At 33.3% G+C, this 7845-nt stretch overlaps 1 pseudogene; it reads right to left on the bottom strand.

The window, feature by feature from the left end:
- Positions 1–5426: 5426 nt before the first annotated feature.
- Positions 5427–6086, bottom strand: LOC119063154 (programmed cell death protein 6-like; annotated as a pseudogene).
- Between the last annotated feature and the right edge of the window lie 1759 nt (positions 6087–7845).

The raw sequence follows: 7845 nt of genomic DNA, 5'->3' as shown, positions 1-7845 counted from the left end.
ATATATAATCTGTATATTCTGTATTCACCACCACAAGTCAAGTCTCCTTCCATCACCATTTATTCCCCCTTTGCCCTTTTCTACCTCTTTCCACCCCCCTTCCTCTCTGCTAATCACCATACTGTTGTCTGTATATATGAGAATTTTTTGTTTATTTAGGATTTTTTGCTTAATCCCTTTACCTTTTTCACGCAATCCTCCTTCCAACACCCTCCCCTCTGACAGCTGCAGGTCTGTTCTCTCTAAGTCTGTTTCTAGTTTGTTTGTTAGTTTATTTTGTTCATTAGATTTCACATGCAAGTGAAACCATATGGTACTTGTCTTTCTCCAACTGGTGTACTTCACTTAGCATAATGCTCCCCAGGTCCATCCTTGTCACAAAAGATAAGAGTTCCTTCTTTTTTTATTGCTGAGTAGTATTCCATTGTATAAATGTGTCAAATGTTTTTTTATCCACTAATCTACTGATGGGCACTTGGGCTGCTTCCAAATGTTGACTATTGTAAATAATGCTGCAAAGAACATAGAGATATATACATTATTTCAAATTAGTGTTCAGGCTTCTTCAGATATATTCCCAGAAGTGGAATTGCTGGCTCATAAGGCAGTTTCATTTTTAATTTTTTGAGTTAACTCCATACTGTTTCTCTCAGTGGCTATACCAGTCTTCATTCCTACCAACAATGGACAAGGCTTTTCTTTTCTCCACATCATTGCCAGCATTTATTGTTTGTTGACTTATTGATGATAGCCATTCTGACAGTGTGAGGTGATACGTCACTGTGTTTTTAAATTGCATCTCTCTGACAAGTAGTGACGTGAACATCTTTTCATATGTTTATTGGCCATCTGTATGTTCTCTTTGGAGAAGTGTCTATTTAGGTCCTTTGCCCATTTTTAATTTTTTTTGCATTTGCCTTTTATAAGTGTTTTCTAAATTTTGGATATCAACCCCTTATCTGAGGTATCTTTGAGTGTGTTCTCCCACTCAGTCAGCTTTTCATTTTGTTGATCATTTCCTTTGCTGTGCAGAATCCTTTTAGTTTGATGTAGTCTCATTTGTTTATTTTTTCTTTTGTTTCCCTTGGCTGAGGGGACATAACAGAAAAAATATTGCTATAAGAAATATCTTTAATTTTACTGCATATGTTTTCTTTTAGTATTTTTTATCATTTCAAGTCTAATATTTAAGGTTTTCATCTATTTTAATTTATTCTTGTGTATGGTGTAAAAAAGAGGTCATTTCATTTTTTTTGCATACATCTGTCCAATTTTCCCAACACTATTTATTGAATACACTATCTTTACTCCATTGTATGTTCTTGCCTCCTTTATCAAATATTATTTGACCATAAAGTCATGGGTTTATTTCTGAGCTTTATGCTGCCCCATTGATCTATATGTCTGTTTTTAATGTCAGTATCATGCCATTTTGATTACTGTGGCCTTGTAGTATTGTTTGATACTAGGTAGCATGATTCCTCCAACTTTGTTATTCTTTCTCCTAATTGCTGTGGCTACTTTGTGTCTTTTATGGTTCCATTTAGTTTTCAGAATATTTGTTCTAGTTCTGTGTAATACACCATTGGTATCTTAATAAGAATTGCATTGAATCTATAGATTGCTTTGGGTAACATGAACATTTTAATGATGTTAATTTCTCCTATCCATGAACATGGTATATGCATCCACTTATTTGTATCTTCAGTAACTTTCTTCAGTATCTCAAATGTTCTGAGTGCAGGTCATTTATATCCTAGGTTATATTTATTCCTAGGCAGTTTATTTGTTTTTTTGGTACAGTTGAAACAGGATTGTTTTCTTAGTTTCCCTTTCTGATAGTTCATTGTTGGTGTATAAAAATGCATCCAATTTCTGGTATTTATTTTGTATCCTACTACTTTACTGATTTCATTTATCAGTTCTAATAGTTTTTTGGTGAAACCTTTAGGGTTCTCTATATACAGTATCATATCACCTGCAAATATTGACAGTTGTACTTCTTCCTTTCCTATTTGGGTGCCTTTTATTTCCTCTACTTGTCTGATTACTATGGGTAGGACTTCCAGTACTATGTTGAACAAGACTGGTGAAAAAGGACATCTCTGTTTCATTCCTATCTTAAGGGACATGCTTTCAGTTTTTACCCATGGAGTATGATGTTGTCTGTGGGTTTCTCATATATGACTTTAATTATTGGATTGGCAAAAAAAAACCAAAACAAACCACTATGGCTTTTTCCATGAAAATAAAAGACATTTTTCATTTTCACCTGTAACTATTGATTTGGATATTTTGAGTATGTCGGCCATCTCCCCTGTGGTATAACATTGATTTTTCTCAATTAATGTCTTGATTTGATTGCTGTCAACTTCAACTGGTCTACCCAACTTCTGGAGCATCAACCAGTGAGAAATCTCTAGCACAAAACTTCACAAATCACTTTTGACACTTTCAGTCAGTCACAGCACCTTCTCCATACACTGCACAAACCATTTTTTTTTTGTTTCAGTTGCATGTTTACCTTTCTTGAAATAATAAATGGTAATATGCTGAAAATGTTGCTTATTTTCTTCCATCCTCAATATTAAAACGGTTGCACAAAAATTAACTAATTTTGATAAGTTTTTAAAAAATGCACTCATGTGACATCTGTCACAAGACAATGTACCAAAATTGTTTCAAATGAAGTTAAAGGCAACTGAGCTCTACTATAGCCATCTTACAGGAAAAAAACGAATGAACTTTTTGGCCAACCCAACATATTGAAGTATGTTCCCTCTACTCCCACATTGCTGAGACTTTTATTTTATCATAAACGCATGCTGGGTTTTATCAAATGCTTTTTGTGCAGCTATTGATAGGATCATGTGATTTTTATCCTTCATTTTGTTTATGTGGTATATTACACTTACTGGTTTAAAGATACTATACTAATCTTACATCCTGGAATAAATCCCTCTTGATCATGGTGTATGATCTTTTTAATGTATTGCTAGATCCAGTTTGCTAATATTTTTGTTCATCAGAAATATTGACCTATAATTTTCTTTTTTTGTAGTGTCTTTATCTGGTTTTGGAATTAGAATAATGGTGGCCTTATAAAATGAGTTGAGAGGTCTTACATCCTCTTGACTCTTTGGAAATAGTTTGATAAGGATCGGTGTTCTTCTTTCAATGTTTGATAAAATTTCAGTGCTTGATAAAATTTCAATGTTCTTCTTTCAATGTCTGATAAAATTTACTTGTAAAGCCACTGGGTCCTGAACTTTTGTTTGTTGGGAGTTTTTTTATTACTGCTTCTATTTCATTACTTGAAATTACTCAATTCAGATTTTCTTATTCTTCCTGATTCAGTTTTGGAAGGTTGTATGTTTCTAGGGTTTTATCTATTTCTTCCAAATTGTCCAATTTTTTTGGCATGTAGTTCTTATTATTTTCTTATAATCCTTTGTATTTCTTTAACATTTTAGACTCTATGAAACTTAAATAATTTTCAGAAATTAGAGATTTAGGCTACAATCAATATATTTAAGATGTTTCTATAATTACAGGATTTTATTTGTACTTAAGTCATATTTTCTTTAACAGTGAAAAATAAATAAAAGTTTAACATGAAAAGCAAGAGTAGTCCCCCTTTTTATTTTTGCCCTACCTCTAACTTCCCCATTACCTGAGTAGTTAGAAATTTGTTAAATTGATAGAAGTTTTTTAACGGTTTATATACTCATATAATTAAGTTTCCTAAATATTTATAGAATTTATTTTATATTTCTTAAAGCATGAATAACCCAAAGACAAGGACTTGTTTTAAGATGATTTTAAGTCACTGCCTTTTATGGAAGATTACCTAATCAATATTAGTTGATGAAGAGAGATTTTATGGTAGAGTAATACATAACTTTAATGTTCCTTTAGTGTTTAGCTTTGTAAATAAATATGAAAAGTGGTCATCTCATAGCATTTTTTTTAAATTTACTTTCTTCTTTCCTCAGAAAGTAGCAAAGTAAATAAAACCATCATTCTTTTCTAATCTTCATGAATAATTTCTCACTGGCCTTGGGTGAGAGGCAGTTTTCAAGGCCATATGATGGTATCTGCAAGATACTGTTTAGACCTTGCAGTTTAGTGCTTCTAAATTACAGAAGTGAAGAGAGCTTATATTTAATCTTTGGATAATTTCAGTGGTGGAGTTCAGAATGAAGCAGCTAGGGGAAAAAGTTCCTTTATTAGAAGCATAAAACCTACTGGCTGTATCTTGGCCAGTGTTCTCTTTTTTCCAGTAAGTTGTCTGCTATACAGAGGTGTATAACCCTAATGGCTTGTTGTATGCCATTAAAAGGTATTGTACACTCATAAAAGAATGACATTTTGATCAATGCTGTTAAAGGAATTACTGTCTTGACACAGAAAAGCTTTCCTGCTGCAAGTTTAAAAATATGCCTTTAAAAGCTTTTTATTGAATACCTTTGCATCCCTCAGAAATGTGCCATTTTGGCATGAGGTTACTCTGAAGTATTCCACATTGTAACTTAAATGCAAAACCTCCTATTTACCTTTAGAAGTGGCAGAGCCAAACAGGTATTCCCTACCAAATGGAGCTTAAAGACATGGTAGCATTTTAAACCACTGTATCTGATCTAAAAATAGAATTTTTGTAAAGAAAAAGCTGCAAACTAAATTATTCCTTTTTATTTTGTGAGGCATTGATTTATTCATGCTGTTTCATTTAAACTTTGTGGTTTTAATTTCCCTTTGGATTTAGGAATCATGACTTTTCCACCCAGTTCAGAAATAGATCTTTTCTAATCACCTGGGAATTGATTCTCTTAAATGGTGAAATGTTGAATTTGGTTTTCTCCTGTTTCTTTGTCTTTTACTATATTTTTGATTAGGAGTTTATGAAAACCATGCCATAATAGACAGTCTTCCAAAGCTGACAGTTTCTTCTATAGAGTTGGTCTTTTATAGATTTTCTAATGTATTGTTGTTATAATTTTAGCTTAATTTCCTTTTCTTTCCCCCCAAAGGTTACATTGCTTTATTGCTTACATTGCATATTCAAATGATTACAATAACCCCCTTTTTAAAAAAAGTAAGGCACATAAAATGCCCCTGTGCAAGTTCTGTGTTATTTCCTATTGGCTAATAAAAATATTTCCACTATAGAGCTGGAGCTATATAGAAAAGCACATGATGAATATTTTACATGCAAAGTACCCAAAACATTATTATATCTTACCTCATGGCACAATTAATCCCAAATCAAATGCCTGTATATGAGTAACAATATGACTGTTGTTATTACTGCAAAAATGTTGATCAGTTTTGGAGACCCACATATGCACTATTGGGTCCCCAAATATTAATTGTATAAAGTCTAAAGGAAGAACAGTAAGTGTCTACTGCATCCATGCCGTGTTTTGTTAAAGGTAAGAGGTGGCATTTTCAGTCTTTTTTCCATATGTCATGCTGCTGTTTGTAAAAAGCCAGTGTGATACGATGCTGAAGAACATGGAGAGATATTGTTCATATAACACCTGAATCCAGCTGTCCTGATCCTTACCAAAGTATCTGAATATATCTATCAACCTCTGCAAGATGATGCAGCCCTGGATGAAATTGTCAAAGGCAATCTGTCCCTGTCCTTGTCTGTCAGACTTTCAAATGGGGATGACCTGAAACTGGCTAGATAGCCCATAGCCCAAAGCTGAGGGTGCTAGCTTGAGCTCATTCTTACAAATCACTTCTGAGTTGCCCCTGTCGTAGGTGCGAAAGACATTCTTACCAGTTCATGATGTACTTCAAATGCTTGTGAACTTGCTGAAGTTCACACCAGCCTTGTTCTCAGTCAAACATTGATATGATTGACTTGCCAGTTATGAGATTAAATAGAGCCCAGGGGCCATTGGACAGTGCTTGCTGGAGCTCATTGTTGGATATTACGCTGCTCCTGTCTTTACCAACCCTCTGGAAGACTGTCCGCAGAAGCTCTGGTCTGGCATCCCCTCACCCACAGCTGGGTCAGAGCTGGCCTGGAGCTGGGCAGATGGCCATGGGCCAAGTGATGTGGCTAGGCTGGGCATTGGTTGCAACATGAGATGCCTCACTTAGTTTTATTTCATACATTTTAAGCCTTTTGCTAACACCTAACCTCTGACTTCATACCATATTCTTCAGACCTGTGAACTGAGCATTTTAAAATTCAATACCTTAAAAAATCACAATTAAAAAAAAACATGTCACTACAGAATGATTATTTACTTAATAGATTTCAGCTTTTGCACTTTTTGAATTTGACATTTAATCCCACTTTAATGAACTTTTCACACATTTCAGGGTATGGGCGTATTTTAGTGTAGGTAGCACTGATTTTTATATATCATGTTGTCCTTACCAATTGGTCTTGCTTATAAAAGCAGGTGTTTGTTATTGGTGGTGGTGGTGGTTTTTTATTATTCACTACCCAATAAGAGCCAGGTGGTGTATATATACTGTTGATAACACTGAAACTTGTTACAATTATGTGCCAGGTTCTTCACTAAAGTACTTCCCATGGTTCAAAGAAATTATGTAATTTGGTCACACAAGTAAGTTGTGGAACTGGGATTCAAACAGAGGTAGTATGACCCCCAACCATTGTGCCATTCTAACCCTTTTTTATCTTGTTTGTTCTAGGTGTTATCATCTCCACTTTACAAATGAGGAACCTGACGGAAACTCAGAGTAAGTACTCTGACCATTGACACAGAGTGAATGAAGGAGTGACGGAGCTAGCAATTAAGGCAGGCTCTCTTTGACTTCAAAGCATGTTTTCTACTATATCGTACTAGTTATTTTTCTTTCATTCTTCTCATCATACCATCTCTTAATTATCAGTGTGTATGTAAAGATGACTTTTACTAGACATTTTGAATAGGGGTTTGTTTTATGATTTTCTCTTATGATTTGGAGAGAAGCATACTGAAAAAGATAATTAGAGTAGGTGTCAGGAAACCTGAATTCCTATACTATCTCTGATTCTTCTGGCCACAAGACATTGAACAAATCACATTTTGGGGGTTTTATTTATAAAATGAAGGCATGGACTAGATGATTTTAAAGGTCTCCTGAAATTCTAAAATCTAATTTGACTCTATTTTGATTTCATATTTAAACTTTTTTTTAGCTGATACAACTTTATCACTTGTACTTTAGTCCCTTAAATATTATATTTCATTAAAGTTAAGGGGCAAGGAGCTCTGACTTTTATTTTTTTACTGGCACTATTATATCTGATATTGAAATTCAATAATAGGAAGAAATCACATATAAAGAAGAAATTAAAATTATAATTATCCTTATAATTTTATTATAAGGATATTCTTTCTTCTAAACTAGTAGAGATTTTCTTAGTTTCTATAGCCAGAAAGAATAGTCCTGGAAATCTAAATATTATAGATTTAGAGGAAATAAATTATTTTTAATACAAAATGTTTTCACCAAAGAAGATAGGAATAAGTTACTACCACCTTCAAAGAACTCACAAGTTCAGTGTACAATAATATTATTAGCAATTATAATAACAAGTAATATTTATTGGGAATTAATTTTATACTACTATGTTATAGTAAGCATTTTATATACATTACATCATTTAAGACTTATGGAAATTTTATGAGGTAGTTACTGTTATTATTCTCATTTTACATACTTGGAAATAGAGAATTACGAGGTTAAGCGATTTTCCCTAAGCTTACATTGTTTGCAAGTGCTAAAGCTGAGATACAAACCTATTGAATGCCATAGAGATTTTGCTCGTATTTATAAAATAGAGTAATTATAAGAGATTACCAGTGATAATAT

This window comes from Artibeus jamaicensis, unplaced genomic scaffold (assembly GCF_021234435.1).
Source record: "Artibeus jamaicensis isolate MK-2021 breed Jamaican fruit bat unplaced genomic scaffold, CSHL_Jam_final contig_464, whole genome shotgun sequence".
Lineage (NCBI taxonomy): Eukaryota > Metazoa > Chordata > Mammalia > Chiroptera > Phyllostomidae > Artibeus > Artibeus jamaicensis.
Note: the sequence above shows the minus strand (reverse complement) of the source record. Positions and strands in the feature narration are given on the sequence as shown.